The sequence below is a fragment of the Peromyscus californicus genome, unplaced genomic scaffold (genome assembly GCF_007827085.1).
Source record: "Peromyscus californicus insignis strain IS unplaced genomic scaffold, ASM782708v3 Scaffold_6__1_contigs__length_162567912, whole genome shotgun sequence".
In the NCBI taxonomy this organism is placed as follows: Eukaryota; Metazoa; Chordata; class Mammalia; order Rodentia; family Cricetidae; genus Peromyscus; species Peromyscus californicus.
In genome coordinates this window covers 69640690-69657534 of record NW_026294584.1, presented here as the reverse complement: position 1 = coordinate 69657534, position 16845 = coordinate 69640690, and the positions used below count along the sequence as shown (strand labels likewise).

At 41.9% G+C, this 16845-nt stretch overlaps 1 long non-coding RNA gene across 1 annotated transcript in view; it reads right to left on the bottom strand.

The window, feature by feature from the left end:
- Window positions 1–497: 497 nt before the first annotated feature.
- LOC128099941 (uncharacterized) overlaps window positions 498–16845 on the bottom strand; it is a 29149-nt gene continuing 12801 nt past the window's right edge. The window contains exons 2-4 of the long non-coding RNA XR_008214610.1: window positions 16659–16761; window positions 5621–5836; window positions 498–4202 (exon numbers count right to left, since the gene is read on the bottom strand). This is a non-coding gene — a long non-coding RNA (uncharacterized LOC128099941). The remainder of the gene's footprint in view (window positions 4203–5620; window positions 5837–16658; window positions 16762–16845) is intronic.

The following is a 16845-nucleotide window of genomic DNA, read 5'->3' as shown; positions in this document are numbered from 1 at the left end:
CTCAAGGCTTTTAACTTTTTTATTATTATTTTATGTGTATGGGTAATTTGCCTGCATGCATGTCTGTGCACCACAGGTATGTCTGGTGCCCTTAGAGGCCAGAAGAGGATGTCAGAGTCCCTGGAACTAGAGTTACAGACAGTTGTGAGCCACCATATGGGTGCTGGAAATTGAACCAGGTCCTCTAGAAGAGCAGCCATTCCTAAGTGATGAATTGTCCCTCTAGCTCAGATACCAAGGCTTTTTGTTATTGTTGTTTTGTTTGGTTTTTTTGAGACAAGCTCTATTATGTAGCTCTGGCTGTCCTGGAACTCACTATGTAGACCAGGCTAACCTTGAAGTCACAGAGATCTGCCTGCTTCTGCCTCATGAGTCCTGGGATTAAAGGTATGCACCACCTTGCCAGCAGATCCCAAAGTTTTAATGGGTCTGCAGCATCTGTATCATTTTAATGTGGAAAGTCTATGTGATAATTAATTTTTATTGTCTTCCTGACAGGACATAGAATCACCTAGGAGTCAAGGCTCTGGGCATGCCTGTGGGGGATTAGTTTATTAATTTATTAATTGTGATATTTAACCACAATTAAGGGAACACCCACCTTAATTGTGATAAGCACCATCCCATGATCCAAGGATGGAAGGAGAAGGGAGCTGAACACTGCATTCATCTGAGACAATATGGTCAGCAGCCCGAAGCTCCTGTGGCCATGACTTCCAGGCCATGGTGGGCTGTCCTCTGCAACTGGGAGCCCAAATGAGCCCTTCCTTCTTTAAGTGGCTTTTGTCAGAATGTTTTGTCACAGTAACAAAACAGGTAGCTAATACGGCCAGATACTGGTCCAGACCCTCTGCAATTTAGACAACAAATACTTATTATGAATCCTTTATTTATGCAGCATGTTGCACAAAACATTAGGGTGTAGTCTTCAAAACAGTATTGTTGGGTTTTACCACAGGCGGTTTCAGACATGGAGGTTGAGCTGAGAGATGAGAAGACATCTGCCTTGTGCTTTGTGAATGGTCAGAAAGGAGCCAGAACTTAACAACAGTTGTCTGAATTCACGGCTTGGGTTCTGTCACCTTTATTACCTCCCCATCATGAATTTGTTATAGTTCTGTTTGGGTCCACTCCAGAACCTTCCTGTGGCTTCCTTAGGCGATTGCTAAGGCAGGGTGATTTTGGAAGGCAACAGCCCAACACAAACTTTTTCAAATTGCCCCATCCTTTTTGAAAGCTAAGTTATTCTGTGAGTTTTAAAAGGTGCTTGCGATGCAATCCCCATCAAAATTCCACTACAATTCTTCACAGACATTGAAAGAACAATTTTCAGCTTCAGATGGGAACACAAAAACCCGGGATAGCTAAAAGAATCCTGAATAATAAAAGAATTGCTGGAGGTGTGACCATCCTCGATTTCTAGATATACTACAAAGCTATAGTAATAAAAACAGCATGATATTGGCACAAAACCAGACACAGACACACTGATTGATAGAACCAAATTGAAGACCAACCCAGACAAAAATGTACCAGACAATACTTGTACCTGTGGTGGAGAGTATTACAGGAACCCTGAGTTTGTTGAGCCAAATCAATTGAAAGGTCTAGAGCACATGTCTGCTCCAGGAGACAACGTCTCTATGTTCCTGGGCTAATGCTAGCCTTCCCTTTGATCTAGAGCCAGATACTACCTGTATCTCCCATGGTTGTTTGTGACACATGCATCCTTCAAAAGACAGTCTGGAACAAAGATGGTCAGTGCTCCTCCTGGCAAGATGTGCAGTAATGAGTGACCCACGGAGAATTGTGTCCCAACACCCAATTTCTGTAATCTCAAAAACCGTAGAGCATGTTTTCAACTTGATACACTGAATAAAGTGTATAAAGGAGCAGTTATAGGCCAGGCAGTGGTGGAACACACCTTTAATTCCAGCACTTTGGAGGCAGAGGCAAGTGAACATTTCTGAGTTCAAAGAGGCCAGCCTGGTCTACAGAGGGAATTCCAGGACAGCCAGGGCAGTTACATAGAGAAACCCTGTCTTGAAAAACAAACAAACAAGCAAGCAAAACACAACAAAACAAAAAACAGCAGTTATGCCCCTGGCTGTGAGGTCCTGTCCTGTGCTTTGGTTTCCAATACAATTCTTCAACACAAGCTTTAGATTACAAATGACCCCTTATCAGAGTGGGAACCCTGCTAGCATGAGTCTCATTTTAGCCTTCCCTACTTTATTACAGAGAGCCTGGTGCTGGGGGATGTCTTTCTGTGAATATATGTTGCTCCCATTGGTTAATAAATAAGCTGCTTTGGCCTATGGCAAGGCAGCTTAGAGGCAGGCAGGAAGTCCAAGGAGAGAGACAGGAAAGAGAAAGGCAGAGTCTGGAGAGATGCCAGCCTGCTGTGCAAGGAACAGCATGCCAGCAGATTGGTAAGCCTCAGAACACAAGGCAAAATATAAATTAATAGAAATGGGTTAATTTAAGATATAAGAGCGAGCTAGCAAGAGGCCTGCCATAGGCCATACAGTTTGTAAGTAATATAAGCCTCTGTGTGTTTACTTGGGTCTGAGCAGCTATGGGACGAGGTGGGACACAGAAGAACTTCTGACTACAGGCTGGCTATGGTAGGAGAATAACATTCTGAGCTTGAGGTCTGACCCTGCCATTGACTACATTGGCCCTCAGCTTTCCTGTCTGCTAAGTACTAAAAATTATGAAACAATGGAGAAATGCGACAAAAATTCAGAGAGAAAACACCAGATTAAAATTCTCTATCTTGAGTATAGGTGATTTTGGATGTTATTGCTCCCCTCAATCATATGGGAGAGCTATGGTCTATTAAAATGAAGATGTGGGCAGGTGAAATGACTCATCAGGTAAAGGGCTTTGCTACCCATTCTGAGGATCTGAGTTCAATTCCTGGGACCCACATGGCGGAGGGAGAGAACTAACTTCCACAAAATGTCCTTCGATGCATGTGTGCATGTACACACACACACACACACACACACACACACACACACACACACACACACACACACAAAATGCACACATAATAAATAAATGTAATATTTTTTTTTAAAGCAAGTAGGGGCTGGGATGTGATGCAGAGGTAAAGGCTTTCTTAGCATGTGTACAGTCTTGGATTCCACCCCAACATATCATCAGAAAAAAACCCAGTAAAATAAGAAAGAGGAAGTCATAACAGATAGACTAATAAAGATAAAGAGCCTGATGTGAGAGAGGCAAGAATCTCCCTGGATAATTATCCTTCATGAGTCAGGGATAGATGCTGGGGGAACTGTGGGCTTGGGGGCTGATTTTTGCCATATTTTATTTCTTAAACTACATACGTGTATTATAGTTAAAATAAAAATGAACTTTAAGACATAATGCATTAATTAGTTCATTGCCAGCAGACTGTTTAGTAGAGATTGACTGAAAAAGAGTGGGAGGGAGCCCTGTGGAATAAGGCATCACATACACAGAGTGGGAGGTGGTACTATTAGGAAACTGCAATTTATATTTGCAGTTCTTACACAATTTTTTTTTCTAGTACCAGCCCTGGCTACATCTTTGATCATACATCACAGTGTTTGAGTGTCAATCACCTTGAGAAGCTGTACTAACTCAATTGGAGCATATATGGGAAGTCACATCTCAAACACCATCATCTCAGCACGGATGAAGTTCATACATCTTTGCTGAGTGCCTAATTCAGTGTCGAGGGGTGCTTTGACTCTCCAGAGGCATATTGCATTGTTCATGAAATACATGTGGAGGAGGAGAACGAGAAGGGCAGAGCAAGAACATTGCCTTTTCTCCTTACGTTTCTGTAGACCTAGAGAATTTAAATTACAATTCTCCCGGGTAAAGATGATGATTCAACACTCTGAAGTGCAGTTAGCAATTGTTATTGCTCAATAAATATTATGGTAGTAATTCTTGGAGGGCTGGGATGCTTGCAGTTAAGACAAAGCTGTCACCAGTTGTGAGAAGCAGAGCTTAAAGTGCTGTCATATTTCTAGCTGAGTTTCAAGTGTTAAGCCTCTGCTAGCCTGCTGGTCATGTGGTATTTCCCCAGCATCACTCTTCGGGACTGAGGAGCCACGAGGGCCTCTGAGCGCCGTGATGGCCACAGTTTGTTCTCGGTGGGTTACACGTCGTCTGAAGTCTGTACCCACGAGTTGGGAAAGTGGCTGTTGAGAATGGAAACTATAATTAGGGTTAGCAGGCCTCCACATCCTCTTCTATTTATTTGTTAGAGAATCTGAACAAGCAGCTATTACATACAAAACACAGCACGAGAGAGTGTGGGTGACAGCCCTTCAAAAGCATACCCCTATGTCTCAGAGTAGATGGAGGCAGATTTGGACACTACTAGGGTCGGGCAGAATGTTTTCAAAGACTATAATCTCTACTGCCAGAAGACCTGAACTTTGATTCCCCACTTCTTAGCTGCATACTTATAAACCCATGACTTAGTTTGTAGAGGGCTTTATACTAAGATGGAGTAATTATAATGACAATTGAATTAATGCTTGCTCAGCAAAGTGTCTCACTCACAATAAAAGCTCTTTTTTTTCATTTTCTCTTTCCTCCTTCATTTCCTTTTTTTCTTATTTCATTTCTTTCTTTCTTTTTTTTTTGGGGGGGGGTTTCTAGACAGGGTTTCTCTGTGTAGTTTTGCACCTTTCCTGGAACTCACTTGGTAGCCCAGACTGGCCTCGAACTCACAGAGATCCGCCTGGCTCTGCCTCCCGAGTGCTGGGATTAAAGGCGTGCGCCACCACCGCCCGGCTTATTTCATTTCTTTCTTTTTTTTTTTTTTTTTTTGGTTTTTCGAGACAGGGTTTCTCTGTGTAGCTTTGCGCCTTTCCTGGAACTCGCTTTGGAGACCAGGCTGGCCTCGAACTCACAGAGATCCGCCTGGCTCTGCCTCCCGAGTGCTGGGATTAAAGGCGTGCGCCACCACCGCCCGGCTTCATTTCTTAAGTAAAAAAAAAAGAGACTTATCGAAGCTGGTTGGTGACTGTGCATGCTTTGAACGCCAGCATTTGGGAGACAGAAGCAGGTGGATCCCTGTGAGTTGGAAGCCAGACTGGTCTACAGAGCAAGTTTCAGGACAGCCAGGGCTACACAGAGAAATCCTGTGTCAAAACAAACAAACAAACAAATGACATCAATTTGTGTGTGTGTGTGTGTGTGTGTGTGTGTGTGTGTGTGTGTGTGTGTGTGTGTGTGTGTGTGTTTTGCTGGCATGTATGCAAGTGCACTGTATGCATGCAGTGCCTGGGGAGGCCAGAAGAGGGAGTCAGATCCTCTATATGGTATATATGGTTTGAGTCACCATGGTGCTGGGAACTGAACCTGGATCCTCCACATGAGCAGTCAGTACTCTTCACTGCTGAGCCATCTCCCCAGCCCATCATTTCTTTTGAGACTATATTTCACTATGTCGACCAGGATAGCATCAATCTTGAGCTCTTCCTGACTCAGCCTCCTGGGTTTCTGGGATTACAGGGATGCACACAGCTTTAGAATCTACATAATATATTCTAATAAATTCATTATTACTAGAAGGGGTAGTGGGAAGAATCTCTCTAGATGGGATTACCTGAGGTTAACTCTGGAAGCAGCAACTTCGCTGAGCACCAGACTGGATTTTCATGTCATTGGAACAGGACAGGCTGGCATCTCAGTGTCGAGGCTGGCATCTCAGTGTCAAGGCGGGCATCTCAGTGTCAAGGCTGGCATCTCAGCGTCGAGACGGAAACAATGCACAGGAAAGTGTCGTGGATATTTTCACTTCTTTAGCAATCAGACATGTTTGCTGGAAGGATGAATCCAAATTAGAAAATACCTCACATGCCACAGGAATTCAAATTGTATGCTGTCAGCAGAGAATTTGCGAGTCTTCACCAGCTGCTGGATTGAGAGGAGCGGAGCAGAATTCCTGTGAGCTGCTCCTGGGACACTGGAAATGTGATGTCACCAAGGGATGGAGTAGGGGTGGGGATATTTGGTTGGGTGGCTGGTGACTGTGCCTTTGACGAATACAGAACCCAAGAAGGTCAGAGTTACAAGGAAAATAAAAGATTGGTTGTTTTTTGTAATTGGTGGCTATCTTAGTTCTCAAGATTATTAAAATTTTTCTTCCAAGAAATTTCTTAAATATTAAAATATTTCTTAAATAAATGACCCTAAGAAAGCTAAAATTTTGAGTCATTCACATCATGAGTAATATGACTTTCAAATGGCTTCCTATGAGCAATGCCAGGAAGTCACATAATATGTAATGAATTATGTCATGTGCTTTTGGCATAAGGATACATTAGGCATATTAACATTCTAGGCACTCTCTCCAATCCCTCTGCATCCCTTCACACCTTAACAGCACCGGAGCATATAGAGTGATGATTACTAATAATTTAGCAGGAAGAATAGATCTTCACATTTGTATTGATTTATCTTTGCACCCGCTTAAATGACCTCCAATAAATATTTAAAAGCTATGTATTCGCTTACCAATAAGGCATGCATCAAGAGTCATTACAGAGTATTCTCCCAATGCTAAATTTGGTTGAAAAGTGAGCAAATTGAATTTCAAACAAGATGCCCCTTTTGAGTGGCAATGCTTTTATTTTCCTTACTGACAGATTCATACTGAGATGAATCCCTGAATTCAGTGGTTATTGTAAATGCCTCAGCCAAATAAGCAAGGGGAATACTAATTCACTTTACAAATGTTGAAAATCCATTATTATAGTCCTGGTTAAGATGATTTCTGTTAGTAACATTAGCTACAGTCTTGAACTCTGAAGATCACAGAAACATGAGTTGGTCAGGAATTGAAAGTAATGGAGCTGAGTGAGCGGCATCTGCCTACATATTGAAACTATCATCTCCAATTAAGTGAGTATAGATAACAAATGGATATATCGCAAACCATTCTACTCTTCTCCTACCACCTGACATCTATAAGGCCAGAGAGAAAATGTCATAGGCTTGTACCAGGAAGCTGGCAAGTACCTTTCATTATGGAGTTTCCCTAGCAGACTCTTTCAAGACTAGAGTTATTTCAAACTCAGTCCTTCCTTCCTTTCTTCCTTCCTTCCTTCCTTCCTTCCTCCCTCCCTCCCTCCCTCCCTCCCTCCCTCCCTCCCTCCCTCCCTCTCTCCCTCCCTTCCTACTTCCTTTCTCTCTTTGCCTGTGTGTCAGGCACTAGTTTTTAGAAGCAGAATGTGTTTGTCTCTTGTTCTTTCTCTTCTGGCTGGCTGGAATACAGACATTGTAGGAAAGCCATTTGAGAACACTAGAAGGGAGGCAGGATAAAAAGATAGGAGCTTGGGGTACACCAGAAGAAACCTACTGTATCACCCCTGTGGGGTTTGTATCTAGACTGCAATATCAGAGAGAAATTGTAATCTTATTTGATAGTATGTTGGATCTTATGCAGTTAAACCTATATGTGGACCAATATAGGTTAAAATAATTCATGAGCTAGCAAAGTTGATTAAAATGAGTTTTCAGAAAGGAAAAAAAAATCACCTTGAATTCCACCAAGCTAATAACTATCTTCAAATTTATTTATTATCTTCTGTGCCTCACCCACATGCATATTTTACATAACCATAATAAATTTGTATACCATCAAACATTCTCTTCTAGATTTAACTGTATATATACTGTATATAACTGTTTTATATATACAGTATATATATATAGTACACATATAATGTTCTTTTAAGATTTAATCTAATTCTTAATTTCCTTTTTCTGGGTTTATCTGATACACATATAAACAAATGTGAATGTAGATTCTTACTTTTCCTCCCTTAACACTTTTTAAGAAGCACCTGTTTCGTTATTACCTAAGCTGAACTCAAATTCTTGGACTCAAGAAATCCTGCCTCAGCTTCCCAAAATACAGGGAATGCAGGAAGGTACTACCAACTTTACCTCAAGAATCATCTTTTGAATAAATGACTTTCAGTACTTTTTCAATATATAAAAATTAATAGATGATTGTTTTTGATGATATAGGGTGATTAGTTTTTTGTGTGTCATATGTGTGTGAAGGTGTTTATGCACATTCATGTGTGTGAGCACACGTCTACATGCATGTGCTTTGTTGTATGGAGTCAAGAGACTGATGTCTTCCTCTGTCACTTTCTACCTTTTTATTTCTATGTTTTTAGTGTGTATGTATCTCTCTCTCTGTGTAGATAAAAGAATTAATAGTTTGTACTGATTGACACACAGCTCATGTCACCAATGCTTTTTCTGGATTTATCTGTAATCAAGTATGTTATGTTCAGTTTGGTTTTGAGCTCATTGGAAGGAAGACATATTAGTCAGGATTCTTCACTTTTCAAGTTGGAGGGTTGTGGAGTAGGGAGAGATAATCTAGGAATACTGAACACTCTAAAGGATCCATCCACACTGTATACTTGTGAGTTTCATAGTAAATGGACAGAAAGCAAAGAGAGCAAGCTTTTGTACTTAGAGACTAGTCTCAAGGTCAGCCATTTCCGCTGAAGTTGCATAGTATAGCCATTGGAAAGGTTAAAATACAAATACTGACACCAAAGTCAATATTCCAAAGCCAGGCATGGTGGTCATGACAATAATCCCAACACTCAAAAGGCTGAGGCAGGAGGATTGCTGTAAGATTCATGTCAGCCTGGATTATATGGTGTGTTCCAGGCCAACCAGATCTATAGTGTGAGATCTATTTCAGTCCCTCTTCCCCAAAACAACTAATGCAAACAAACCAACAAAACCAGAGACTAGAAATCATTTGTTTAGCTTTTGAATTTTTACAAATATTCCCCTAGGGGGTCCTAACAAGCAGCCAGGATTGAAACCATCTTCTGGGAGTGATAGTCATCTGGTACATTTATTTATCTATTTGTTTATTTACTTATTTTAGTGCTGAGGATTGAACCCAGAGTCCTACACGTGCTAAGCAAAGCACTCGACCACTGAGCTTCATTTACGGTAGTGAGTGGGAATTCACTAAAGATGGACCTTTCTTAAATGTCTCAGTTCAGGAAGAACACAGCAGAGGAGGTATATGGAATTAACTTGTAGTTCCCAATGAGAAAATACTGGTCATCAAACATCTATTGAACATGTAAGTTGACCTAAATCTAAAAATGTCCTATATTCTAGTAAAATAAAGGCAGGAATGGACAGAACATATGTTGTTATGATAACAACAGATAGAAGGAGCAGAAACCCCTGTGCTGTTTTCTGCCCCGTTCATTAGTAATTAACAACCCACTTGCTCATCGTGACATATTTAGGCTTCTCAACTATCAGATCTTCCTACCTTTTCTCTTCTGACTTTATTGCTGTAATCTCAGACTGACACACCACAATCTCCAATGCTGTGGGATGTTCTGTATGGCAAATGTGTTGCTAATTAGTCAATAAATAAAGCACTGATTGGCCATTGGCTAGGCAGGAAGTGTAGGCGGGACAAGGAGGAGAATAAAGCTGGGAAGTGGAAGGCTGAGTCAGAGAGACACTGTCAGCCACCACGATGAGAAACAGCATGTGAAGATGCCGGTAAGCCACGAGCCATGTGGCAAGGTATAGATTAATGGAAATGGATTAATTTAAGCTGTAAGAACAGTTAGCAAGAAGCCTGCCACGGCCATACAGTTTGAAACCAATATAAGTCTCTGTGTTTACTTGGTCGGGTCTGAGTGGCTGTGGGACTGGCAGGTGAGAGAGATTTGTCCTGACTGTGGGCTAGACAGGAAAACTCTAGCTACACTCCAACTTGTATTATTGTTTAGATATGAAGTATCCCCCACCAAGGCTCATGTGTTAAAGGCTGGTCACCTCAATGCCATATTCAGAATGAATGGATCTGGGAGTGCTAAGTTCATCACTGGGTCGATTCATCAGTGAATTTACACTGAATATGCTATTGGGAGGTTATGTTTGGTTGGAAGAAGTAGGTCACAAGGGTCATATCTTTGAAGGGTGTATCTATAGATGTTTCCTGTCCTCACCACTGGGTCCCAAACAACCGACTCAGAGACTGAGTATGAATTATAAATGCTCGGCCAATAAGTCAGGCTTATTACTAACTAGCTCTTACATTTTAAGTTAACCCATATTCCATATTTACGCTTTGCCATGTGGCGGTACCTTTTATTAGCCTGGCACATTCATCTCCTGCTCCCTCTGCATCTGGCTGGCGACTCCTGACTCTGCCCTTCTCCTTCCCATCATCCTTAGTTTGGTCGCCTCGCCTATACTTCCTGCTTGGCTACTGGTCAATCAGCATTTTATTAAACCAGTATTAGGAATTGAACCCAGGGTGTAGTAGAATATTATTTTAAGGTGTGTTACTTTTGCTTATGTTGCATTTGTTTAACTCTGTGAAGCTGTGTTACTGTGCCTGTGTAAACCACCTGATGGTCTAATAAAGAAGGGCCAATAGCAAGGCAGGAGAAAGGATAGGCGGGGCTGGCAGGCAGAGAGTGTATATAGAAGGAGAAATCTGGGAAGAGAAGAGCTAGGAGCCAGAGAAGGGGGAGGTCTCCAGGGGCCAGCCGCCCAACTACACAGCAAGCCCCGGAGTAAGAGTAAGATTTACAGAAGTAAGAGAATAGGAAAAGCCCAGAGGCAAAAGGTTAAGTTAAATTATGGAAAGCTGGCTAGAAACTAAGCCAAGCTAAGGCCAGGCATTCATAATTACGAATAAGCCTCCGTGTGTGATTTATTTGGGAGCTTGGTGGCAGGCCCCCCCCCCCCCCCCCCCCCCCCCCGCCAAAAAAAGACCAAAAATCATCCAACAATACCAAGGCTCCACACCTGCTTTTCTAGGCAAGCTTTCTATGCCTGCCTGCTTCTGTTGGCTGTGTCAGATGTTTTTCCACAGTGATGAAAGACAACAGACACAAGCTGTATCTGTGTGCCACCTCCTAATAGATTCAGTGTCTCGTCTCTGTCGTCTTTTCCCCACAAAGCTTCAGGATAAATGTCTCTTAGTAAAAATAGTATCTTATTAATCGTATAATCTCACTGCTTAAAGATCCCAAATTCCCGAGCCTGGCCTGCTACTCTCTCTAGGAACCGCACCAAGTCAGCCTTGTTTCGTTCCACTTTGCCCCTCATTCACTCTGTGCTTTGGGGAAACTGAATTAGTCTTTGTATCATACATGCACTCTGACCGCTTGCTTACTAACACTCTGCTTAAGCTCCTCAGCTGAAAGAAATGTTTTTAACTTGAAGCTCCACAGGATTTTAACTGGATTTCTCTTGTGGCCCCTGTTCAGCTCTGCATAGTAATGTGTAACTGGCCTCATCTCATACTGTGACATCTTTGCATCACTCTACTTAATGTTTGTTAAATGACCAGTTGGAAGTTTCATAAGATGAACTGGTAGCAAAATGGCTTATGTTAACCTGGCAACTTGGTGATGTTTGTTCTAACTATTAGCATGTGCCAGACATACAAACTTAACTAAAAATCCAACAGCACTTTCATCTTTCAGAGAGTAAATGGATTGTCACTCATAGAGCATAAATAACTTACCCAAGTTCCTCTGTAAATTTCAGTAACTGCTCTGTCAGATGTCAATGCCACACAGAACATGGCTAAAACTGAAGCTGAGATGAGTGCCAGGCCTCCAGTCTTCCCCTCCTCTGGGCCTTCTAGACAAGGTCAAGTTTGCATCTGCTCATTACACCTTAGTCTACTCTGTCTCTATTCTCAATTCTACCAGTCAAGCTACTTTCTCATTCAAATGCACAAAACCAAGGGCTGAAATGGAAGGCCCAGTCCCTGCCTGGCCTTTTACATATCCACAGACACAGAAACCCCACCCATCCCATCTCAAATTTCATTTTCAAAGAATTTTTCAGACTGTTATCTGGATATTCTCCAAATAACAAGATTTACTTTAAGCCTTTTAGACCCTGACCTAACATTTTCTCTTTCATCCACTGACAACCTTGCAGAAAACTATGAACATCAGTTGAATAAATACTTTTCTGGTCTTGTAGGTTTAGGCCTAGAGAATTAGATGTAATGAGAATTTGACAACCTCATTCTACAGCTGTTACAAGAACAGGGTTGTAATTTAGTTCGAGAGGAGAATATCCATTTTTCTTGCTCAAAGGTGCCCCTGGACTATAAATCCCCACCCTAAGGCAGCCTTGAAAAGGCCAAGTGTGAACATAAGAGGTAGTAGCAGCAGGGAGGGAGCCTCTTAACGGGAGAAAGATGGGCAGGATTTGATAGCCTCAGGGATGTGGAGAGACACTCTGTACTTTTATGGGGAGCAGGGGGTGACTTTAAGCCTTACATAGGCTTCATCTCTGGATCTCTACAGAGTGACTGACATGGTTGAGGTCATGACTGAGTCTTCCAGAATCAGAATTCTCTCTAGCAGAGGATCATTTTTGTCTCTTAAGTAATAACATACAAAACTGCGGCAAAATGGCTCCTTGTGTACCACAGGGGTTTTGGAGAGACTGAGGAAGAAGCATCTCTCAGAATCTCTAAAGGAATCACACAGACTGCCACTCCTTCTGTTACTGGATTTTTTTTTATTAGTCTCCATAACTGTTAGCTAATGAGTTCCACTTGAGAAAGGATACCACAATGGTCATGAATATAACTTCTGTTCCAAGTCAGAGAACCAATTAGGTAACCAGAATAGTGGCTGATATTTATGCTCACCAATTTCACAATATGCCAATCATTCCTAACATTTTTTCTGTAGGCTTCACTCCGGAAAACAACAACAACAAAAAAAAAACTAACTACCCTTAGTGTCCACTTCAGCAGCAAATACACTAACAGTTGTATAAGTTGGCTTAAAATATAGGTCCGTGGTTAGATTACAATCCCACACAGTAGTAGGCTTAAATCCAATTCTAGCACACACAGAGTTACTACTGAGCACTTACAGTTTATTTCTTGTTTCCAGGCTTATAAAACTGGAAGATTAAGATTCTGAAGGCTTCAAGCCAAATTAGAATAATAACCAACAAATATGCAAAATCTCTGGGCAGATTACTAACAAGTTATTCAGCATATTTATTTGTAACTATGTTTATGAATATTGGAATTCAAATTAGTACACAATTTTTAGAAGGCATTTTGGAAAGACTTACTAAATTCATAGTAATATTAAGGAAAAGACACTTTTCACTTTATGTCAAATTTTTTTTGTGTAAGAATGTTTTATGTTCACATTTTAAATCGAATAAAAATAAAGATGTCTGTGTCTTTTTGTGTGCGTATGTGTACATGTATACTTAGGGTTGCAAATAGACACTGCCCTCACTCCTGCACATGTGCAGCTCGGGGTCTTGCATCTTATGTCATCTGGGGCGCTGGCGACTACGCAGCGCGGCGTGGTCATGCAATCTGCGCCTTAAAACCCGGATGCAGACCCCATCCTCTCTCTCTGATCCCTGCTCTGCTCTGCTCCCCTCTTCCCCCACCCCACCATCTTTCTCTCTCACCAGGCCTGGTCCCCTCTCTCCCGCCTTTTCCTCCTACTAAAGCTCTGGGTACTGATACTGGGTTCTGTTGTGACTGTGACCTTTCCACGCCACAACCAGCACCGCCACCAGTGCCGATTATCATCCTTTCAGTGTCTAGGGAGGGAACTCAGGTTGTCAGGCTAGCTAGTAGCCATCTCAACAGCCATGGTTCAGGTTTAATTATTATTTTGGAATGGCAACATGGGGCTGGGAGTGCAGCTCAGTGGAGAGTGCTTGTCTAGCATGTAAGAAGCCCTGGGTTGGATGTCCCACACTATGGTAGGGACATATTGAAGGCTTTAATGTACTAACACCTTCAACAGAGACACATATATTCTGTATTCTTCATACATGACAGTTTAAATCAAAAGGCTCTAGGCCAGTTTAGAAGCACTTTCAAGAAAACCTTAAATGACTGTGTGAAGTTGCACTCTGCCTTGTAGTGCAGGAGGGACAAGAAGAGCCAGAGAAAAGCCTGCTTCGAAGTCTGCATCCCAAAGGTGCCCAGTAGCCTCCCTAGAGCTTCTACTACAGTCAGAGCCAGAGTGTCGGGAGGGAACAAGAAAATGAAAAGCAACCGAAAAATGGTCCAGTGTCTAAAATATGGCACTAATAAAATGTTTTAACTCTCTCCTTCAATTTTGTCCTCTGAAAATACTTTACATCACAAGACTCTTCTTTGAGTTTCCTGTAAGCCTAATCCATCCTTCACTAGCAGACATGGGTTTAGTTTTTTATATAAAAACTTTGGGGCCAGCAGGTGGTTTAATAGGAAAAGATGCTTGTCACTAAGCTAGCCAATTCCCAGAACCCACCGGGTGGAAAGAAAGAACCAACTCCCCTTAAGTTGTCCTTTGACCTCCACAAGCACGCCATGGCATGTACACCCCCAATAAATAAATGAATATTCAAAAATTTATAATTTCTATTTAAACATTTTTTAAACAAACATTGTCTTGGGGGTTGGGTCAATGGCTCAGTAGTTTAGAGCACTTGTTGCATTTACAAAGGACCTGGTTCAATACCCACCACCTGGTGGTTCACAGGCATCTGTAATTCCAGTTCCACGGGATCTAGCACAAGGTATATACATGATGCACATATACACATGCAAGAAGAATGCTCACTGATATAATAAATTAAATAATCTTTTTCCCAAACAGGGTTTCTCTGTGTAGCCCTGGCTCTCCTGGAACTCACTCTGCCAACCAGGCTGGCCTTTAACTCACAGAGATCCTCCTGCCTCTGCCTCCCTAGTGCTGGTATTAAAGATGTGCACCACCACTGTCTGGTTAATTTAATTTTTTTTTTTTTTTTAGGTTTTTCGAGACAAGGTTTCTCTGTGCAGCTTTGCGCCTTTCCTGGATCTCGCTCTGTAGACCAGGCTGTCCTCGAACTCACAAAGATCCGCCTGCCTCTGCCTCCCAAGTGCTGGGATTAAAGGCGTGCACCACCACCGCCCGGCGTTAATTTTTTTAATTTAAAAATATTCATTAATAAAATAAATAAATCTAACAAACAAACAAATAGTATTTCACCCAATTATTTTGTACAATAAAGTCAAATACAAAGAGATTCTATTAAGATTGTGATGGCTTAGAGACCCACAGCTGGACAACATGCAGAATTTAAAAAGAGACTTTGGAGTGCTCAGCCCTGAATGGACATCTTTATCACACTCAAGGCTCAGGGAATCGGGGCAGAAAGACTGCAAGAGCCCCACGTGGTGGATGACTGAAGGAAATAGCATTTCCTAGACACATCAGGACCAACATACTGATGGACTCACAGGCTGTGGCAGCATGCAGAAGTTAAAGCCAGACCAAACACCACCGTGGGTGGGGGGACCTGGGGGCAAAGTCCCAGCCTGGTCCAAGAAACTATTTGAAAATTGATGGCTTCTGGGAGATGGGCAAACCAGAGTTCTTCAGTGGAGTGACACTGTTATCAACCATCGCTCCTGGGCAGGCCCCATGCTCAGGAGTAGTTGACTAACACAAAGCAAACTCCAACTGTATTTTTGAGTTTCCTTTTTCTTTTGTTTTTCAGAGAGAGAAAGAGCATGAAGTTGAAGGAAGATCTGGGAGAAGATGCGCAACAGGAAAATTATGATAAAATATACTGTATGAAATTCTCAAAAAAGTAAATAAAAATTTAAAAAATAAAAAAGAGAGTGTGGTAGTTCATCTCAAGCTTGGTTAAAATCAGATGAATTCACTTAAACAAGAGAGAGATTTATTTTATTTTTAACCATGTACATGTGCCCATAGAGTCCAGAAGCATCAAATCCTCTTGGATCTGGGGTTGTAGCCAGTTCTGAGCTGCCTGATGTGGGTGCTGGGAACCTAACTCTGGTCCTCTGCAAGAGCAGAATATGCAGTTAATGGCTGAGCCATCTCTCCAGACCGTAGTTGAATATGCTTTCTTTGGGAATTCAGTTGACATATTCTGTCTTAGCTAACAGAGTGGGTTCCACACCTAAAGCCTTCTGAGATAGCGCAGTGACAGTGGCAGGGCTCAGGGATGCTGCATCAACAGCACTCTGGCATTTGAGAAAGCAGTGAGTCTGGCTGGCTCCCTTGCCTTGCTCCCCTAAAGCAGGCCATGAAAGAGTTCTCTGACGGTACACTAACGTCTGTCTTGGGCTGGAGAGGTGGCTTAGTGGTAAGAGCACTGGCTGCTTTCCCAGAGGACTAGGCTCACTTCCTAGCACCCATATGGTGGTTCACAACTGTTCCAGGGAATCCAGCGCCCTCTTTTGGTCTCCATGGGCACTATGCACTCATGTGGTGCATAGACATACAGGTAGGCAAAATACCCACACACATAAAGTGAATAATTTTTTTTAAAGGCTGGTTTTGAGATGCTCATCCCAGAGATATCTTTTCTGTGTCTGGAAGGAATGTATGAAGATGTAGAGAAAAATATGAACAAATGGATCTTGCTGAGTCCCCAGCCCCAAATTTATGAGTGTATTTTAAAACCTTTGGTTTACCAGTCACACTTCTGCATGGCAGTCTAGAAAAACACAAAGATTTCCAAATTTCTGAAGACATCTTATGTAACATAAAATTGACATTAAATAAATGTGTGTTTTAGTCTTGTTAGCCTGTCTTTTATTACAGAAGCCTTACCCTTCGGGCCTGCCACTGGGGAGACAAATCCTGCTTTTTCTTTCCTACAGTTAGTATTTGGTTTCTTGAGTCCTGCAAATCCATTTCTGAGTCTCTTGGCATACTAGAAAAATAGATATAAATTAATTTTCCCTTTATTTTTATTTGGAGCTTAAACCGATTGTTATTGCTCCAGGTTCAGAAAACA